Here is a 22,447-nt window from a genome sequence, read left to right as displayed (position 1 = left end):
TATCAGGACTGCCAAGCAGACAATGTCATATTGGGGAAGTCTGTTCCACTCATTCAATCATTTAACAGTTTCACATTTTTCTATTTTCTATTTACGCTTGTTGCTGCAGAATGTGTGCTTTTTCAAATTGAATTATTTATTATTTATTTATTTATTTTCTTTACTGTCTGGTAAAAAAACGAAAGTGCATATTTGATTAACATTTCTGGATGAAACAAAGAAGTTTTTACTGAACTTACAATGTGTGAGATTATTATATTATCTTATGCCACGTTATACCCCTAATTAAAGATTGTGAAATCATTATGTTGTTTGTTTGCATTATACTCCTGACCTAGAAGAAGGTGATAACTATTACATTTATTAAACTGAATTGTATTACATTAGACTGTTGATTTATTGTGAATGAATGATGTTGTTTTATGATGCATGTTACTGCTGTTATAAGAAATATTGTTTTCAGAGAATCATGTCCTTATTTGTCTGATTAGAAAACAACAGAACATACTGCACAGGAAGCCAAGGTCATAACTTAGGCTCACCGAGAGAGAGAAAGTATGTGGATGTTTAGGTTTTATGACTTTGGAGGGGGGACTGAGGGTATAAGAATGTGAGCAACGCTCAGACACGTCGAGATCAGGCGGACACCCTCCCGTGCTCATTTCCCCTCCGGATGGTTAATGTACAAAAGTGTTGTATGGAATAATGAGAATTGTATGGAATAAAATGATTGTTGATTGAGCATTTATACACCGAGTGTTGTCCTTCCTTCAGCCCAAAGATGAAACAATTGGGAGAATTCAACAAATGACAAAACCTTTTTAGATTATGAGAAACAACCTTTAAAAAGATAACACAAGTTCACCGTTATGACTTAGGTCATGGTGCCATCAGCTTAAGAACACAGTCTGAACAAAGTATAATAGAGGAAAAAAATCCTTTAATTACTTAATAATACCTAGAACTCGTCATTAAGAATCAGTGCCTAGAACTGATCACTGATTATTATTTATTTGCATAATATATCCTTTTAGGGCTTTTTGGACTTAAATTTGCAACTTTCAGTATTTGGGTTTTGCCACATTTTGAAGACAGAGTTTCTTTTTAGGGCAAGGGTGACAAAGATAAGGCCCGTGCGTCAGATTTGAGTCCAGTTAAGAAGACTGGAAAACAGTTAAGTTCCTGTTTTTTTTTTTATTATTATTATTCCACAGTAAATAAAAAAGTCCAAAGACTGTATAATTTATAATTACAGGAAAGTCTATGCAAAGTCGATGAACTATCATTCATATCATTTTTCTGTAATTTTGCACATTTTTCATGTAGTTTCACCAGTCCGGTCCACTTAAGATCAAAGTGGGTTGCATATGTGGCCCTCCATCTCTGGTTTAGGTTCCTCCTGTATTTTGATTATAGTTTAGATGTTTGAGTGAAGGTGTTTCATTTTATTCCACAGTGAATTTGATTCCTTTATTATATTTTTAGAGCTTTGGTTTCTGTATTTCAGAGCAGCTCAGTCTTAGGTTTATTAATCAAACTTCTCCCAGGTTCAATCTGCATCATGTTGCGTGTGTGAGTTCCTTTGAGTTTTGCGTTCTAGTTTGTGATTGGGTATGATTCTGTATTCGTAGTTTTTCTTCATTCTTTATTACTTGATGGTTTATTTGTATGTAACTAGTATTGGTGCCATTATGCAGTTGATTTGTAATTGAGTGTTGCTTAAGGTTTCTGCGGTTTATTGGTGTTTAGATTCCTCCGTATTCCTTCGGGCCAGTGTAGTTTGTCTCTGTGCTTACGAGTTATCCTTTAAGCTGATTTGTGTTTTATTATGATAGTCAGTCTTCCTTCCTTTCCTGTGACTGTCTTGATTCTTTGCATTCATGTCTTGCTCTCCACAGCTGTCCCCACTTCCCTGATTACCCCATGGGCATAAATAGTCCTGCCGTCCCCTCACTCTTTGTCGCAGCATCTGTTATTCTTCCCAGATTGTTTCTCCTCCATGTACCCCTGTGATGGTTTTGATTGTGGTTTGGACTTTTGCATCACCTTAATAAATGTCTGGCCTTTTGTTAACCCAGTCTGCTTCTCATCTCCTGGATTTCATGACAGAATCTCACTGTTCTCACTGTAAAAAGACAAGTTTTTTAGTTTAGAGCTTATGATGTGCAGGAAATGCTAACCATCAGCTATCATAGTGGCCAAAGAACGGTACAATTGATGATTAGACCGGTTCCCTTTAAGCCTTACTTTTATTAAACAGTTCTGTTTTCCAGTGGAAAAAGAAAGCTAGATAAAGGGCTTTGTTTTCCCTGTGACTATTATTTTTCCTCCAAGTTTACAGTCTTTACTACAGCACCTCAAATGGGGCAGAAATAGATACAAAAACTTATTTTGCAATATGAATACAAAATACTAATAAATTAAATCATAATTTTATTTTATAAATATGTAGTATCTAGTATAATTTGAAATATTGTCAGTATATGCATTTAATGATATCATAGATCTAATAAGAAAATGGAAAAGGAATCTTTCAGTTGTCGGTGTTGAAAGCTGCTCAATACTAGCTCATTAAGCAACAGTGGACAGTAGACAGACTTGACCTCCACTTTCCTCTGAAAGCTTAATACCCAATCACGATCCTTCAGCATCGTAGCACCATCCTGCTAGGATTTAACATTATTAATTTCTACAAAGTGAAGTGTTTTTTAACATGCTGATAATTTAAGACTCAGTTTTGAGTAAGGAATACACTGTCAGCGCAGAATATTTGGATACAGTTATCTGAGGGTATTTGACGAGTGACTATAAATACTTACTATATAAAAAACATTTAAAAAAGAATGAAACTACCTTGTTTTGTTTGTGCCTGAGTGAGAACTGGGTCAGAAATAATGACTGGATATGAATTTATTGCTGTTTCTTGTGATTAAACTACATTTTAAAAAAATATTTATTTGAGTTGGTACATAATTGCTGATTGCAGACCTGGTGACTTTTTTTTACAATAACTTTATTATGACCTTAGAAAGTCAGCATCAGTGTATTTGGTTTTCTTGTACACTTTTTAGACAAAAGTAGGAGTAAAGCTTTCAATAAACCTAAAACACTATTTTGCATATAGTACTGCGTTCTGTGAGAAGCAGGAAAAAATCAACCAAAAAAAAGCACAGTACCTCCAGCCACCATACTTGTTGATGGTTCATTCCCCGTCTGTTTTCCAAAGTATTTGTATCAGAGAATCAATTTGAACCAGTTGTCTCATGTACCTGCTGACTTCCTTAAAATAGGAAAAAATACACATATTCAAAGTGACAACCTAGCTGCCTGTGTCTGATAGAGGCAGAGGCTCTGGTTGGATTGAATTGGTGACCGGAAAATGAGACCGGCGCGCAAACAGCAGAGGCGCCTGATTGGACGACAGATGGAATTAAGCCTTTTCCCCCATCCTTTCTGAAGCTGTTTCTTTACTTCTCAGCTCAATACAACAAAGAATCAGTTCACCTCACCTACCTTCGTCCTATTTTTCTATTAAAAAAAATAAAATGAAGTGATGATTACAAAGCATGTGTGATGAGAAGCATCATTAAGAATAATTTTCGTTTTGTCCTTCGTATGTCCTCTGTAACATACAATAAAAATAGTGTGACCTTGAAATTTGTCACTCAGTTTAGTGTTTCTGGAGAGAATCTATCTATTGATCCCTCTTCTACTTGATGAACATTGTAAATCTATATGTGGGTGTTGAAGGTCAGTAATGACATTTGACTAAATGACTATTTAATCTTTCACCTGCCTTCAGAATCATTTGGTCAGGCTACAATAAGACAGGCCATAACTGTTTCAGTGGCCTGCACTGTAGACTGATAGGAATCACAAAACCAGGTTTCATGTATAGCTTATCTCAACAAGGTCAATAAATTGTATGAAGGCTTTGTGGATTTTGTTTCGATTGCCTCTTAGAGAATCAGATGTTAGTTAATTGCCACAAAAGTATTTTTATAAGTTCATGCCATAATATACTTTCTCCTGTTGCAATCTAGAACAACACATTTGTCCAAATGACTCATGACAGATTACCTGTGAAATACCTTGAATTAAAGGACCAAGCATGCTTTTTAATCATTTAGTGTTTGTTTGATTTAAAATCCAATGTGGTGCTTTACAGAGTCAAAACTAAATAACTGAATCAGTGACATGAGTCACAAAACCAGTTTTTATGTAGCGTTTAACTAAACAAGGTCAATAAATCCTAACAAGACAATGCAGAGTATGCTTGGATTTTCTCTTGGGACGGTTTGTGATCAATTTTATATTTGATTTATTTTCCACAACATTATTTTCTAAGCTCGTGCTATAATTTACTCTCAACTTAAAATCTGCAATAATACATTTGTCGAAATGATTCATGGCAGGTTGCCTGTGCGTTTGAGAATTAGTAACTCAAAAAGTTAAAAAAAAGTAACTTTTATGTATATATATGCCTGTATATATTGTGATATTCTTAGTTAGTGTATTATCTGTCTTTGTTAATGTTTGTTTATAATGGAGCACTGTAACGAAAAATAATTTCGCCTAGGGATCAATCAAGTATTCTGATTCTGATTCTCTATAATACCTAAAAAAATTCAACTGGCATGGTGTCCAATTGTGTGCCAAAATTGGACATTTTTGTACAACGTCTGGATATTCATGTATTGACAGGCCTGTAATTTTTCACAGTTTCACTTTAGAAACATAACTCTTTGCACAGATGAGGTTTATATGTTGGTTACTGAATTTCTGGAATCAAATGTGAACTGAGGCACCATTTTAAAAGGGTCATATGCTAAAAATAAAAAAGAAATTAGGCGAGGATAAAATCTACTTACTTTTTCTGTGTTCCAGCCTCAGTAACTTTGACACAGTAATATCTGCTTCAATACTTACACCTCTGATGAAATCTCACAAGTGTTAGCTTTATTTTGATACCAAGATTGTAAGGACAGAGAAATAATCAATTAAATTTGGGCATTACATTTTCGAGCAGGAAGCTCAAAATGTAACAGATTGTGTTATTAACCTCTTGGGGCTTAAGAGGTTAATAACACAATCTGAATTAAATTACCCAAACTGAAGTACATTGCCACCCAGAGGATGGTATAGCTTTTACTTTTGTCAAAAACCAAAGCCCACTGAGCTATAAATAATCACAAGTACTGCAATGTTAAGGAAATTAATGTGATCAGGCTGCTCACAGACAGAAGACAAAATATATTAAATGAGCAATTTGCTATATTGTGTGCATTAATTAGAATGTAAGACTTTTGTTACTTTAACATTTTTTTCTCTTGACTTCATGTGTGTAAATTTATGTAGGAAAATTTGAGAAAAACGGTATTCTGAAAACGTGATTCACATGATTGATTATATGATTATAATTAGCTGACATAGTATCAAAGCTGCTTGCTGTAGGGGGCATCTGGTTAGCAAAGATAACAACAACAAAGTTAGTTTGATCCTGATTCCTGTGCCTTTAATGCGCTCAGGCTCTGTACTACAGCAGTGCACCCCCTATTACAGAAACGTTGTTAGGGAAACAGCATGTTTATTAACTGCAATATCCTGATTTGAGGGCAGAGGAAAGTCTGGACAGTGAAGCACGACTTACCTTCTCCACCCCCTTGATAGGCAAATTGTTTATGAGAGGTGACTGCTTCAAACTCTGCTCAATACAAAAACAGTGAAGAATAGATTAACCAAATTCAGCACTTTCATTGCACAGCTGAGCCACCCTCCCTCTGTGGTTATCAGAGTGTGGCAAAATGATTACCTAAAGTACGACATCACTCTTATATTAATTTCACAGCTATTTTTAGGGAATAAGGTCACTAGAGCTGCGTTCTTCTTGCGGCAACAGTGCTGTCACGCTGATGCATGTTCTAATCTGAATAGTTTTTATTTAATCACTTTATTTAATCACTGATACAATCAAAAGAACTGCGATAGGCACAAAATGTCTAATTTTTTATTAAGACATTCAAATGCCTCAAAACAATATCAGCAGTGATCTAAGCTTGTACATTATAGTTGTTCTGTAATATAAACAGCGTTTTAGTACTGCAGTGCAATATATTACTCTGTTTAGTTATAAAAATGACTGAGTTTTAACCCTCTCACACCACATGTTTACATGTGGTTGTGGCAGTACTCTAAAAAGTTGGAAAAAAAGACACATACAGTGTCACCTGGGGAACTGTACCCCAGGAAATGTAGGAATATTAAACTAACAGGTTAATTTCAATAGTTTATTTAACAAATCATTAAATCAAAAATAGGACTGAAGCTGCAACAAAAGAAAACAAGTTAAAACCACCAAAAGTGGAATTTCAGCAAAATGTAGTAGTAGTTAACAGCAGCCCTGCCAAATGAATAAACTAATACTGGAGCTCACCAAAGCTCACTGGTGCCTAGCCCCTCAGCAAGACGGCTCTCCAGCAATGTCAATAACTTTAAATGAACTACTTAAAACAACCAAAGCAAAAGACAAACAAACATAGCAAATCAGTAAGTTAAAAAACTGAACATTTGTGGGGTAAAAGTATATATGAAGAAAAAAAAGCAGTGACCCAAGGCTCACCCTACTACATTCAAATCTACATACTTACTGTAATACTGCAAGCCTACTAACCACGGCCAAGCATAAGGCAGCCAAACACAGTCAGAGACAGCGTTGTCCCCCACCTTCCTCCAAAGAGTCAATCAGGGTTAGGGACAATCAGCCAGGACACCTGTATATGCTATATAACAGGTTGTCCTGGCTGTGCGATCTGTGTGAACTGTGCGATCCCGGACATGTCTGCTCTACTTGTTAGCATAACAAAGATGTAGCATAACAAAGATGTAGGCAAGGGAAATTCTCATCCCACTGTTTCCACGATTCAAACTAACACGGATTTCTCCAGAATCCGTTAAGTCGATTGTTTTGTGAGCTGTCAATGAAGGTGCGAGGCTGTGAACCTTGTGCTTGGACAGTAGGACTAATGTTCGAGGGGAAAAGATGGCAAAGATGCCAAACATTTAAAGCAATCTTTTAAATCGGATTTAATCAGTGATTCTAGACATGTTGTTTTTCACGTTCCAGTGATCACTGAAATTATCTTTCTCCACTCTCTTAGAAGGACGCTTCTAAATAATTGACCAGTGGCGTTACAAGATGGCTGCTTGTTTTCAGAACTTCGGAAGTGAGTTTAAAAAAACACTAGGGTGTCTTAAAAGGGAGATATAAGGTGGCGGTCCCAATCTCACTCTACTCAGTGTTCAGTTACTGCTATTCGTGCTTGATTACATGTATTTTAAAGCTTAAGTTTGTATTTATTATGCATATTTAGACCACTAGTATAAAATGTGAATTTTAAAAAAAAAAAAATTCTCAGCAACATGGAAAAAGTGATATATTCATGACTGAATTATTAATTACATACTAATAATATAATGTGAATTTGTAAATCGGACAAAAACTGCTGTGCCACCATATGAAAAAAATAGACTCACTTAAACCTCTTTATTATTGGAAAATTAAGATTCATAATATAAATATGCTCATACTTGTTGGTGCTTGTCTTCTGGGTTTTGAAGGTTAGAAGGTGGACAGAATGAAAACAAGCGGTTGTTTTCCCTCGATGGTAATTATGCTCCATGCATGATCAGACACACTCTGCTGACGTCCAAACACTCACAAACCCTCCACAATAATGGATGCTGACTGAAGAAATCATTTGTTTTGGGATCTAATTATTAATTATCGGCTGTCTGGGAAACCTGGCCGAGTTTGGATTTCACAGACTCCACTGACCCAGCAGGCTGACTGGCGGCGGCCTGACAGCGGCTGTTGCGGTGTGTTAAGCACGGCCGGCGTGCTTCTTCCCAGTTGTTGTGCACAGAATAAGGACTCGTCACGGGCACTGACAGGGCACTTCACCTCTGCCGACACACTGAACAACCATTATTCCTAGCTGTCTCTCTCTTACAGTCACACTCAGTTTCACAGCATCCTCTATTGCCTATATTCTGCGTCACATGTAACAAATAAACAGCAACATATTGAAGCTTATATGCATTTATATGTGCAATTTTGGTAATATGGACCCAATTACTCAAAAGTTAATTCGAAAGTGATCTCATCACGCTCTGGCTCTCTAGCAAATGAGCATAATCTTTTCTGCAGATAATCTAATTATGACTAATTGTATCTGAGCAGCTCATTTTGATATAATCTAGAGATGGACAATTTCAGTCTGAAAATGAAAGCAGTAATTTGAAAAGTTTTAACGGTAATAGAAAATTTATTAATTTCGCCTTTATTAATTTGTTACCGGGCAGAAAAAATAGACTTGATACAGAGATAACGATTTCATTATAGTGTAAGGTGCCCATGTTCATGCTCTTTAGGCCATTTAGTGGCTGTATAGTCCTGAGTACAGACACTATGCACCAGTACTGTCTTAATTTAATCCAAGCACAGTGAAAAGGGAGCTTTACTAACAAAAGCTGGAGCCAAAAAATAAATTAATGAATCATGTGAAATTATTAGTCCAAAATGCAAGGACTGAAAACTTCAAATTGGTTGAGTGCTTATCGACTCTATTTGAGTGCCTTCTTGCTACACGCCTCGTTCCCACATGTGCCTTTTTCTGTGCTGTTGCTTTTTTAAACTTCACACACTCACACTGAATGATGAATGCATTTTGGGCTATTTGGAGGGTCAGTATCTTGCACAAGGGTACTTTGGCATGTAGACTAAAGAAGCCGGGGACTGAATCACTAACCATCCAATTGGTAGATGACCCGCTATACCTTCTTAACAGAGCAGAATTAGGGAAAACAGGAACAGTGGAGAAAAGTGAGGCAAAGAAATATACTGGGCACTTTTCATTATGCTAACTTGCACTGCTTCGCATCGTGCGATCAACTGTTCCCCCTCCGCCATCATGAAGGATATTCTAATTCCTTAAATGCACCTTAAGAAGATGAGGGGAGAGAGGCTTTTGGAGGGGAAAGTGTTTGATTAAGTGGACACTTTGCCTTTGACATGGTCAACATAGACCTTAAAAGTGACCGCTGACTTGTTTTTTTCCTTCTCTGCCACTTGTGTATAGAACTTAATGATGGAGCCAGATGTCAATTTGAAAGTGCCACTGAGTTGTATCGCAAAACAGCAGCTACAGTGGTGATTACTAGTAGTGATGGGATTTCCGGCTCTTTTTTTAGTCCTGCAAACCACAACAAGCACAAAATGGAAAAATCTCTGAGTTGCAGAATGATGTGAGAAAAGACAGGACAGGAGAGGAAGGTTAGGTTTAAAGGTAAGGACTGCTCAGTGATGCTTGATAAACTGCAGATTTAAAGCTTAATGTTGTAATTTTAATCACATATTGGATATTCCTGCAAAATAAACTAAGCTATTCTATTTTTGTGTTATTCAAGTGTCATGAAAATCCTGTGTAGTTAATAAAGAGGTTAGCTTGTCATACGTGGTGAATTTCTTTTGAAGCAGTGCGCTGGACTGGTGCAGAGTGGCTGTGGTGCGCATGGTCAGTGTTGGTTTATATCAACTGTAATAGATTAAGATGCATTTTAAATCATGATGTTTGATTAATTCACTGAATTCCAACTTCATACCAACTTTATACTGTTTAGTATAAACAGTATACTAAACAGTATACCAGACACCAGCTTTGAGGATTAAGCTCAAAAATGTCCTTGTTGATCAAACGTGCAGGTAGGGCTGAATCAGTTTCCAAGAATTTCAAGCAAACGTTTTTCACTTCATTGTTTTGGGAGATTGTGTGTAGAATTTTAGGTGAAAATAGATTTAATCAATTTTGGGATAAATCTGTAACATGACAAAGTGTGGAATAAGTGAAGCATTATGAGTACTTTTGTCTGCTCTCTTCTGTGCTTTTTTTATATTTTTTATTGAGCGTCTCTCAATGCTCCTGTTTCTGTCTTCTCTTTCCCCTCCTGTAACCAGACTTGTTCCTGAGACTTGTTCTGCCAAAGGTCTCCTACTGTTAAAACCATCACTCAGGCTTTGCTTGGAGGGTATTTGAGGAGGATATATGATGTTTGAGGATTTTACAATATAAAGTGCCTTGAGTTATTTGTTGTTGTGAACTTCAAATAAAGTTCAAGACCAGCCAAATTCTTTTTGTGTCATAGATTTTCAGCTTGTGTGACCTTGCTTCCATCATGCTTGTAAGCAACAGTTGTTTGATTGCTTTTACTAGATTTGCTTCATCAGTCTTATAATGTTCACCTGTTCCTCAAATGGGGAGATGGCCTTACATCAATAACAAAGGCTCTCCTGCTGTATCTAGAATAACTTTAAATATAACATGACAGTTCACAATGTTGGAGCCATATTAACTTCATCTTGAAGCATTGGGGCTCATCTTTTCTTAAAGACCTCATAGTAGCATATCAACCCAATAACCCAACGGAGCACTTCAGACTACTGTCTTGCTTGTGGTTCCTAGGGAATTTAAAAGTAGAAAAGTCAGAGAGAGTGTGCAATAATAATACAATATAAAGCACCTTGAGGCAACTGTTGTTGTGATTTGACGATATATAAACCTGAATTGAACTGAATTAAATCTCTTCTAATTCAAGCCACTACCCACAGGTTGTCTATTTCACAGTGATGTTGAAAACCTGACGAAATACACCCCAGTTGCTTCACTGATTACAAACGGCACCTCAGCACATACCTAAATCATCCTACAACCATAATGGCTCCCTTTCTGAAAAGCCCCATTAGCAGATGTGCTCACAATAATAATGGGAGAGAGTTGTTTTTTTTTTAATCCCAGGGCTGTCACATTATGCCCCCCTCCCCACCCCTCTCGCTTTGATCTCTATTCAGTTTTTTCACTGGAAACTCTAATTGGTCCTTTATAGGATTCATCTTTGATCATGTCCTGCAGGCACAGAAGCTCCACTCCATATAAAGAGTTTCTATAACAAACCTCATTAGTGTTATAGCTTTCTATAGATCAACCTTTTGGTTGATTGTAATAATTTTTATTGAGAGAAAAAAAGCCAAACAAAACTGGTACACTACATGCTGTGGTTTCCTCCCTTGATCGAACTGAGTTTGGAACTCTGGGTTAAGGGAAGTCATACATCTTCCTTCCTGGGGAATGATTGCTGATTGTGGAGGGTACTTGAGAAACTGATGCGCCTAAAGCACCACCTGAAAAAGAGGGGTTTTTTTCAGTTTGGGCAAGCTCCCCACTTTGGCCCAAAATTTTTACAGCTTTATCAGAACTATTTTTGCAATACATTGTCGTGAAGCAGCTCATAAAGGTTTACAGGAGGACAGAAACACTTGTGAGTCCTTCTTCTACTAGTAGTTTGAAGTAGCAAGGAGCTGTTGGAACACAGGCCCTTCTGTTTTGGAGAGGTATACCAAGTAGAGAGCTACTAAATCTCAACAAAAAGCAACACAAAACATATAGAAGACAAATCAATGTGGGCAGTTTGACAAGCGCATAGAGGAAAAAACATCAGTGATTAAGTAGACAGGCAAGTATAATGTGTAACAATAAGGTTCATATGAGCAAATAGCATTGGTGAGCGCAGAATTCTTTATGTGGTGACTGAAGCTAAGCAGTGCAGCGTTTTGGTGGAAAAAAGGTGTTTTAAAAATGCAGTGAAACAGTACAGCATATACTGGTACCTTTATAAAGCTGTAAAGAGAAACTTTTTCCTTTGTTGCTCTTGAAAATCAGCCAACATTTCAATATAAATCAGAGCGGTAAGTGTGAAATTTATCTTCTGCAATAAAGAGCAAGGTCCTGTGGTGAAATGCATCTAGCAAACAGTAGAAGTGACTTGTGAATAAAATACACTGTACCTAAATTTATTATACTTTTATTAGTATTTTTTATATACCATTTGGTATGTGGATACCGAGTTTACTGATGCTGTGCATCTGTGTATCATCAAAGTAAATCTGGAGAAAAATGTTATGCTTACATCATCTCCAATAATTGTAAATTAAATAGTATCTTTTTATCTTAAAGTTATGATCACAACTATAGTATCTCCCCCTTCCCTATTATAGCAGTGATTTAAAAGGAGGCAGTAAAATCTTAATTTGGACTGTGAAGGAAATTGGAAGCCAGTGCAGCTGTGTGAGCACTGGAGTAATGTGTTACCTGCACCAAGTGTTTGTGAGTCTTGCCACTGTGTTTTGTATGTTTACAGCGAGTTGCAGGGAGGAAATCGGCGACTTGGACTGACCTTTGCAGTATTTCTAATCTGTACAAAGCAAGACTGGACAGGGCTTTTGACATTCTGGTTGAAATTGAGACACTGATTGAAAATTATGCCCATGTTTCTAGCAGATTGCTTTGGGTCATTATTAGTCGTCCAAGGTGGGTAGTGGCACTTCAGATTTATCAGCACTCGGTTGTAAGAAATCAAAAGTAATCCAGTCAATTTTTGTGAGTTTGTCAGGACTAAATGAGAAAAAGAACTGAATGCAAACTGGTTACATGCCCAGGTTGTACCCTGCCTCTTGTCCTATATAGCCTATCTCAACCATTATAGGGTCCAGCAACCTGTATGGATAGATGGGCGGATGGATGTATGGACGAAGATGTAACAAAAGGACAATAGGTCCAAGGACTGAGCCCTGTGGGACCCCACATCTCATGAGGCAGTTGATGAGGTAAAACTGTGACTGCACCACAGGGTGATTCTGAATACTATGGTTGATGAATACAATGTGAAACAGACATGCTAACACAGACGTTCCTTAAAACAAATGCAAAATTGTGACTGATAAAAATATGTATATATGAAGATCATCTATCAAGCACCAGTTGACCCACTTTCACTGCTTTACCGATTGAGGAAAATAGTTTAAAGTTGGAATCTGAAAAGAGCAGTTCTGCCTCAAGCGTGTTAACCAATAAATATCAGGTGCACAGGTAGAGTTCTGAGACATTAACCAATGATAAGAACTATCCAGTAAAAAGAACATTCAAATAAAACCCAACAGAGGCTTGTGTAAATAATATAAAAGGGACAGTGAAAGGGTTCAAAGGCTGTGATGCAACCAATCACTTGCAAATTTGACTTAAACTAAACTTCTGAGCAGTGAAATATAATTACTTACTTAATTAATTACCAAAGTTGTTGGGGAAAAAGTGCACTTTACATAGACTTGATTTTAAGCTTGTTAAACAGTCAAACATTAAACACCTCATGCAAAAATTTAGAGTTGAAGGAACCATTCAGGAAATGCCACTGGACATGAAGCCTTAATCTCTATGCCTTGTGTAACATGCTCCCCAATGTGGATGCAATTATATTTCTCAAGCAGTTTTTCCTTCAGTTCAAACTACAACTTGAGGAGTTAAAAAAAAAAGGCCCTTTGATGTTTAGCTGACGCTTCCCACAACTTAAGATCCAACTCAACAAGTCAAACTACTGACTGCAGCAGAATGGTGCAAAGCACCAATGTCCCTCCGGATAGTGCGCTTTGAAATTGTAAAATAAGTGGGAGATTATTGTTAATTAACAACATGGTGGATCATTGAAGATTTTTTTTAACAAATTCTCCTGCCTCTGCTGGCAGTGCTAATAAGATCTGGTCTCAAGTTTACCCGAATTCAGCACGAGACACATAGCCCTCACTCACAGAGACTGCATAGATACCTTGTGGGAACTCCTCTTGCTTTAAGAGCAGAAAACAAAGTCTCTTAGTATGAAAAGAGACTAAAATAACAGTGTTTGTTTTACCTTAGACACATTATTATGCAAATATATGAATTTATATAGCTTTATTTCAGAGAAGTCAAGGAGAAAATGGCTGCATTTCTTTCACTAGAGCAGCATGCAGTAAAACCCAGAGGACACAGCGCTCGGTCAGTCAACTCAAACAATGTATAAAATCCTTCATGGAGACCCACTGCGACCAAAAGATAGATCAAAACCAGAAAATAAGCCTGAACAGAGAGGCTCTTTAGATCAGTGCCCTTTCAAAGCAGCTTTAGTTTGCCCCCACTGGGCAATCGAGGGGAATTAGATGTCATTCTTTTTCTCAGAAATGAAACCCGCCTGTTTCTGGGAGTTAAAGCTTTGTGGGCAAAAAAAGTAAAATCAGCAGCAGCATTGAAACAAGTTCTCCTCTCCACAATAGGGATTATGGTGTGATAAAAAGTGGAGTAACATACATTGTTGATGTTGTGGGGGTGGGTGCAATAATGTAAGACTGTGTGATGTATCTCTGTGATGGTGTGTTCTGCTTAGGTTTAACTTAGAAGTGATTGAGATGTTTTAGTAACTTTTAAGGTGTTGCTATTTGGTGAGTAACTGCTAGAGGTTGTTTGCAGTTGAATCTATTCCTTAAATATGGTATACACTGTTTTATATTACAGTTTTAAAAAAGTAAATCTCTCATTTTACAACCTTATGTATTGCGTTTTGTCTTAAACATGTGCTTCTGTATCCTGTATGTAATGAAATCATCACTCATGGATGACATGTTTTTACACATTGAGTATACCACTTAAAACCAGTGTCAGAAGCACTTCCCTTTTAGTGTTCGCATTCATCTTTACAGAGAAAGGGTATTGTCGGGCCCACTTTTAAAGACATTCAAAATATCTGTCAACAGACACAAGAGACAGATTCAATTTATGGTAATGCACATGTAAATGTCCGTTTCCTCTGCACTTAAGGAGTCTGTGTTTTCCTGATTGACCAAAACCCTGCTTGTTCCATTCTGAATTTTTCTTTCTATTTATTTCCAGGTTTTCGCATTTTGAAAAGAATATCGATGGAGCTACTTCTGTTAAATCGTCTGCAATGCATTGCTATTTTATGTTTTATGAAAGCACTCAAACCTTTGTGACAAAGGTTGACTGTAGCTCAGGTGGTAGAGCAGGTCATCTACTGATCGGAAGGTTGGTGGTTCGATTCCTGGCTTCGCCTAGTCTGCATGCCAAATATCCTTGGGCAAGATACTAACCCCAAATTGCTCTCCGATGCATCCATCGGAGTATGAATGTGTCTGAATGTTAGCTATAAAGCACTTAGAGAGATGTGCTTGTGCGAATGGGTGTGAATGGGTGAATGCTCAAGTTGTGTAAAGCGCTTTGAGTGCTCAGATGAGTAGAAAAGCGCTATATAAGAACCAGTCCATTTACCATTTACCAAATCAGAGGATCCATGCAACGGTTTACCAAAAATAGGAATATGTTTGAATATGACTAATTTAAAATTGCAATACTTTTAATTACGAGTAGAAACCCTGGATATTAGGCTTATTATCAATTAACTATTATGAAAAGGTCAACTTTTTAAACCATGGATAATAATTTATATATGATGTGTATATGAAGATTTCACACACTAGTGCAGGAAGCACAACTCCTAAATATTTGCATTTGAGACCATGGAAAAGAACTAAAACCTGTGATGGATCCATTTCAACCTTCGGCGTGACGGTCAAACCCTGTAGCCACCACGTTTGATTATAAAAGTTAATTATGCAGCCATTATGAGCTATTTGTGGATATAAAACATGAGCAACTGCGAATTCTTACATACAAGACCCACAAAATCAATATTAAGCGTCTCCCTGTAAATGCAACACGCATTCCTGTTACAACACCCTCAACTCAGCTGTTGAACACAGATGTCATTTTAGTGCAGGTAAGATTAAAAAACACATCAATATAATCTAATTTAAAATGCTGGGGTGTTTATATTAGTATCACAATAAAACCATAGATTTTAATTAGGGACTAGCTTGCCATGATCCACTGTGTACACAGTTTGAGCATTTTAAAAAGAGATTAGACCGTGTTAAATTATTCACCTTTAAATTCGGGTTTTTAATTATCTTTTGTTATGAATACTCTGAATCGTTTATTGATAAATAGTACATCTCTACTGTTTCATTCTATGTGTTACATAACACCGAATGAAACAGGAAACACTATACCTCAGAAAAGGTTGAGTGATTGTGTAGGTTATTACAAATACTAACAAAACAATTTCAACTGCGCAAAAACTGATCTCATTAGTTAAAAGTAAAAGACGCCGAGACCGTGGTGTGTTCATCCTCAGCCATAGTGTGTAGTCGCAGTAGCACAAACAAGTGACAAACACGTGGTAAGTGAAGTTTCAAAAAAACAGTATATGTAAAATCGCCCCTGTATGTCTGCAGCACATGATTTAGTCACAGTTATGCTTTCAGATTATTGCATGGAGATGTCAAAGGCAAGATGAAAACACTGAACTTTTAGACACAGTATTCTAGACATCCAGAGTGTCAATGAACACATCCATTAATATCTCGATAGGGCAAGTAGTAATGACATTTTTACCAAACTTAAATACTAAAGCTGGGGTTATTTCCTCTACCATTTTATTTTATTTTAATTAATTTTCCAAGATGTCCCAAAATAATTTTTTTAAGTCTATTTTTGCAGCTTTGTTTTAGTGAACTAAAAGGTTTTCTCACATCTTGTTTTGGCTTTTAGTTTTATTTAAGTTAACTATAAATACCTCGCTGCATAATACATAATAACACACGTATTTACTCTGAAGCTCATACAGCATCTAGCTTACCAGAACAAAGCAACACACTGACTACAACCCTCTTATCCCATTTTTGCCCATATGGGATTATATTACAGAGTTTATCTTGCACTTTAAAAAAAAAAATCTAAAGGAATAACATTTATATCAGGTACGACAGGAGGAGTACTGTGAGTGATTTACTGCTACAAATCACGTCTCTCCCTCTTATCACTAGCTTGAATCTGGAGGTGCCTTTTACATTCTGTCACCTCAGGTAACAGAATGAGGCAATATTATACAGTACTGTCAGATGTGCAGCTGCTGAAGCTCTCTACATGCACCACTGAAAGAGAGATGGGGTGACATGTGTCTGGCTGCATGTTGTCTAATGTGTTTAGGATGGCTAGTTTTGGCTGGCACATCTTTATGGAAAGAGCTAAACATGGAAGATACAGTGGTGTAACGGTGTCATATGTTTCTGCTGTAGTTTCATTCACCACTCTCCAGAATGACTGTTGCTGTAAACACAAAGTGTCCTTGAGTTCTGGACTATCCTGATTGAATGCAACATGTTTCTGTTCACCATCCCATCAGCATTTTACATTTTCTATACAGATTTTCTATACAGCAAGTAGCTGCATTAAATGCGGTATCACAGAGAGCAGGAGGTTAGTAAAAGGCCAGCTGATGCACCACTGTGCTGCAATAGCTTGTAAACTTGACAACTGATCCTGATTAAAAGGCCCTTTCTTTCTATCTCTATTGTTTGATATAACAGAAATGGCAAAAAGGATAGTATGTGAGAACGATAGTGAGCAGCAACATTAAGATAGATAGGATTGCTGTCGGAGGCATTGGCTGAACTGTTTGTAACAGATTGTGTGTGACATGTTATCAAAAATGTGCCAATGAATATGCACTTTCAGTTTTCTGCTATTTACGGCAAAAGAACAACACGACCCAAACATGTCACATCAATTGTTCAGTGCAAAAACAAAATGCTAAATGCTACATAGACTTACTGTAGCATCTTGTAGCACAAAGAGGTATATAGTAGATGTCTATGACGGTTACAATAGATATATTTAAGAAATTTTGAATTAAAAAAAATGTTTAGGTCTTTTGTGTTCTTTAAGCATACGTCAGAGTAACTGGTACATATGTACAATATATTGATCCAATGGGGGGGGGATCTTTAAAGAAATCCTTAAAAGCCCACAATTACCATGGCATTCATGCCCATGATCATTGTATGTACAGGACCACAATAATATATGAGACTTCAGAAATTCTAACCTACAAGTTGCTAGCCGCATGTTCAAGCTCACATCAGTGTGATCAAAGGGGAAAAAGTGCCTTGAAAAAATGGCAAAGAAGAAAAGGAATTTTATGGGCAATTTCAGTGAAACAGAGGGCAAGAAGGTGTGATTAGAGGTTGAGTATCGGTCCCTCAGCTAAGAAAGATGAAAGCTACGTCTTTAATGAAAGCTATGTCTTTAGTGAATGTCCTAGCTATTATTTTAGTAATAGGTACATTGGTGCTCATTCTATGTTCATTAAAATGTGTTTTGTATTTTGTTTGATGCTTTGTGAGACATTACACTTAATTCACTTACTATTTTTTAGCCTGTTCGGGCATCCATTGCACTAGCATGTCCCCTAATATGGCCTGGGTTATTTTCAGATCTGTTTTTTTGAAGGAGGCTTTGAGTTTTGGAAAGTTTGTTAATAATATTGAAACATTAGTAAGTGAATCAAATCCAGATAATTGAATTACTGCCAGATACTTAATGAATTTTTTGGTCATGGGCTCAGGGTTATTGCTTTGCTGTCAGAACCAGCAAAGTTAAGCATTTTTTTTCCTTTCAGTAGCCTCCATAAGCTATTATTAGAGTCAACTGTCTAAAGTGACTCTGCATTTAGTTTAAGTAGCGCCATTAGAATGGCCACAAATGTGCCGACACATCTTGGCACAGCGAGTAGCGAGCTCGCCTTTGTTCATTACTGAAAACGGCCACTCTTGGCTTTGGAGCGCACCAAGCAGCCAGACAGTTGAGCTGAAGTTATTTATGCACACTCAAGCGCTTTCCAGGTTTAAAGACAAAGTATGGGCCTTTTTTCCTGGCTGGTGCTTTACAGTAGGTGTCCAGTACAAAAAAAAAAAACCTTCAGTGCAAAGATGGTAATATCTTTTGGATAAATGATAAAGCCCTTATCGGATATAAAAGGCACACATTTCTTGCTGTACATTGTGATGGTGAAACAGATATGTACACTTTCCAGCCACTTTATTAGGTAAGCCTGTTGAATGCATTTTGGCAAGCAGACATTCTGCAGACACTTTTACTTTTTCACAACTTTGTGAATCTATTTATTTGTTCATTCATTTATTTATTTAAAAGGAAACATTTGGCTTAATATGAGTTATGATTTGGTGCTGGTATTTCACTCAGTGGTAAATGGATTCTGACATGCTCTCTGTGACTTGTAGTCACAGCATTTTATAAGCAACATGGGGAATTAGACCTCTTTAGGCTCCAATTGATTTTTTTTTTATGTGGAATAATTAAATTTACTTCTGAAACTGTGTCTTTTTCTGTGAATGACATTTTATCAAAACATACTCAATGGTCAATTCTTTAGCCAAGTTTGTGGTAAAGGCCAGCGCTACTGTTGCCAAAAAACGAGGGAATAAAGCCAGTTTCAACAACAGTCAAGGATTAAATAAATACATCCTTGTCTTCATGTTCTCTTTAACTGTTTATGTCTATTTCAAAGACTGGTTGCTCGTAGATAGCACAACAGGTCCAAGAAGGCAGCTTTTAACCATATTTAACCCCATCTTCCTGTATCTACAGTACTCTGATGCTCAGCCTTGACTTTTCTTCCTACAACTCACTGGAGAAAAAAATGACATCCCAGCTCAGTAAGGTCACATAAAGTTGCAAGATGAGTTAATTTCCTTAAGGTGCTTTTTTACCTCCTCTGTAGCTAATAAGTCAATTTCAGTAAGTCAGATTTTGTCTCATCTTTAGGACTCATCGGTCTGGTTTCTATCCTCAGGAAGGAATGTGAAAAAGGAGCTCTCTGGTATGAAATCTGCTCTTCACCACAGACAGCTTTGTGTTTGCCCAAGCAAGCATACAGATGCCTCTTTAGAGCCACTGTAGCATAAACACAATATGCCCAAGATAACCACAACATATTTCTGCTGCACAATGAACAAGTTTTTTTTTTTTCTTTTATCCAGGCAGTGAAAAGACAGAGCTCTATTCCTCTGCAAAGTTTCTTTTTTGACCTGTGAAACATCAGGAACAGTTTTTATTTAATAATTCATACTGAATGCTAATCCAATTTTTTTTTTTTTTAAGTTTAAAGCCCATGTACCAAAGTGAAGTACCCCAGCGACCTTTGCACAATCTGACTTTTCCACCAAAAGAAATTGTACAGTGGAAAAGCTTGCAATCCTTAGAAAAGGTCAGGTGTGCGTTTTTGAGAGATGTATATATACATTCTTCAACATTTAATCATCAAATGCTTTGATAACTAAAAGTAAAAAGTCATTGTTAAGGGAAATGAAAAGTTTGCTGCACCAGCTTGCTGACAGTCTCTTGAGTTAAGTCATTCAGATGAAATCTGAAGGCCCAGGTTTTATAAGTTTTCAATCTTCTGTGATTTGCTGGCAAACAACCTCTTTAGTCCACACAATGAGTCAAAGGTGAACTCACTTCTTTATGATGCTGATGTCAGTCTGGTGGTAAAATAAGGAGCTAATCTGTATTTTGCTAAGTGACTGAGTAACCTTGAATGCGGCCCCCAGACCAACAGTACCATCACTATCGACGGCGAGCCGCTGACTAAAGTTGCCCAATTCAAGTAACTCGGGTCCCTTGTCACCTCGGACTACAAAACTCTACCTGACGCCAGACTCCGTGTCAACACAGAGTGGATGAAGTGGCATCAGGTCAGTGGAGTCTTATGCGACAAGAGAACGCCAATCTATCTTAAGGCGAAAGTCTATAAGACGATCGTGCGCCCAGTGGCACTCTACAGGTCAGAGTGCTGGCCAGCGACGACCAAACACGAACAAGCCCTTCACACCATGGAGATGAAGATGCTGAGGTGGCCTCTGGGTCTCACACGACTTGACCGAGCGAGGAACAAAGATGTCAGGAAACGATGGGGAGTGACACCGATCACAGACAAGATGCGAGAGGCGAGACTCCGATTGCACGGCCATGTTGTCCATAGCGATAAGAACTCCATCGCAAAGACAGCCCAGCAATTAGATCTGGGTGGAAACAGGCCACGAGGAGGACCAAAAAAGCGCTGGATGGACGAAATCAAAGATGATATGAAGGCTGCGAATGTTACGCCAGAAGACGCCCTGGATAGGAAGAAGTGGAGGAAGGCATGCAAAATAGTCGACCCTGCATCGCGCGATATAAACCACTAGGAAGAAGAAGATGTATTTTGTTATGTAGAGTATGAAGTCTTATTATTAGAGTTTAATAAGGCATGTTATAATATATCTGGAGATCACCCATCCATCCAGTCATCCATCATAGCAGTCCAAGTAAAGATACCCAGGTGTTCCCAAGCCAGAGAAATAGAAATATGCAAAGGCCTTAGTGCTCAGTCTTAGAGGACCTGGATGTCCATACTCTGACTGCTGAAAGTGGCTCTTGGAGTATCTCGAGATGTTAGGTGTTTCATTTAAAGTGCCCTGGGGTTCCCTCCTGGTGAGACATTGCCAAAACACCTCACTAGGCATCCTTTTCATCACAGGTTATTATCACATTAAATCTTTATGTTTTACATGACAGTATTAAACTACTTTGTTATAATCTGCATCTTTCAGAAGTGGTTATAGTGACTATATTTATGGCAACGCACTTGCAAAACGAATGCAATTTCCATCATCACAGCTTTACGCATTTAGGTAGCTATGGCTTAGTTTCCCTTTCTTTGTCAAAGATCTTTTTTGAGAGGATTTGAATCAACCAATCATCTTGCATGACACCAAGCTCAGCGCCTTGAACTGAGCTCCTATAACTGCTACTTTGTGGGGCTTTCCGGACTATAGTTACCAATATTACTCTTTTTTATGTCAGTGCACAAGAGCACCACGCGTCTTTTCAAATGTAAAATTCTCTTTACAGACATACATACATTTAACCACGTTCTTCCACCCAGAGCTATGACTCGTGACGGTGTATTCTATTTCTAATATGCCACATTTCCCTTTGGTGCAAACACTCCTCTACGATCAAAGATATATGCCACGTTGTATAAATCATATCCTTCTAGGTTTGCAGGTTGGGTTTGACACTGAACTATCCAACTGTCAGGATCATGTGGTTTTGATAAGTTTATAATTCACAGATAGACTGGCAGCATCATCGATATGCAACATTATTCATTACAGCGCTGACAGAGAGAAATGTGCCATGACAAAAACTGTAATCTATGACCAGATACAAATGCGTAAATGCAATAAATCAATGCATGAGCATGGAATCTTCAACTGCCTATTCCCTCATATTGAAGAAGGACGCTACATTACAAGAATCCTCCAACTTTATGTTAAAATACGTATCCTGGAATTGAATAAACTTCTCAGAACACATCCGTGTTCATTAGAAGTGCATATTTTCTGCTTAAAAATGTTTTAAAAATTAGCTTAAAATGTCTGCAGCTGGATATGTTTGTGTGCACAAACTCTACACACAGAAAAAAGCAACTAAAAGAAGTAAGAGCTGACAAGGAGAGAGAGTGCGATGGCAAAATAATGCAGCAGTGAGCTTGAAAGAAATGAGCCTTTAACCTAATTATGCTATCACATTAGACATGTTAACCTTACCCA

This window comes from Neolamprologus brichardi, chromosome 15 (assembly GCF_056152115.1).
Source record: "Neolamprologus brichardi isolate AB-2024 chromosome 15, ASM5615211v1, whole genome shotgun sequence".
Lineage (NCBI taxonomy): Eukaryota > Metazoa > Chordata > Actinopteri > Cichliformes > Cichlidae > Neolamprologus > Neolamprologus brichardi.
This window is presented reverse-complemented; position numbering follows the sequence as displayed.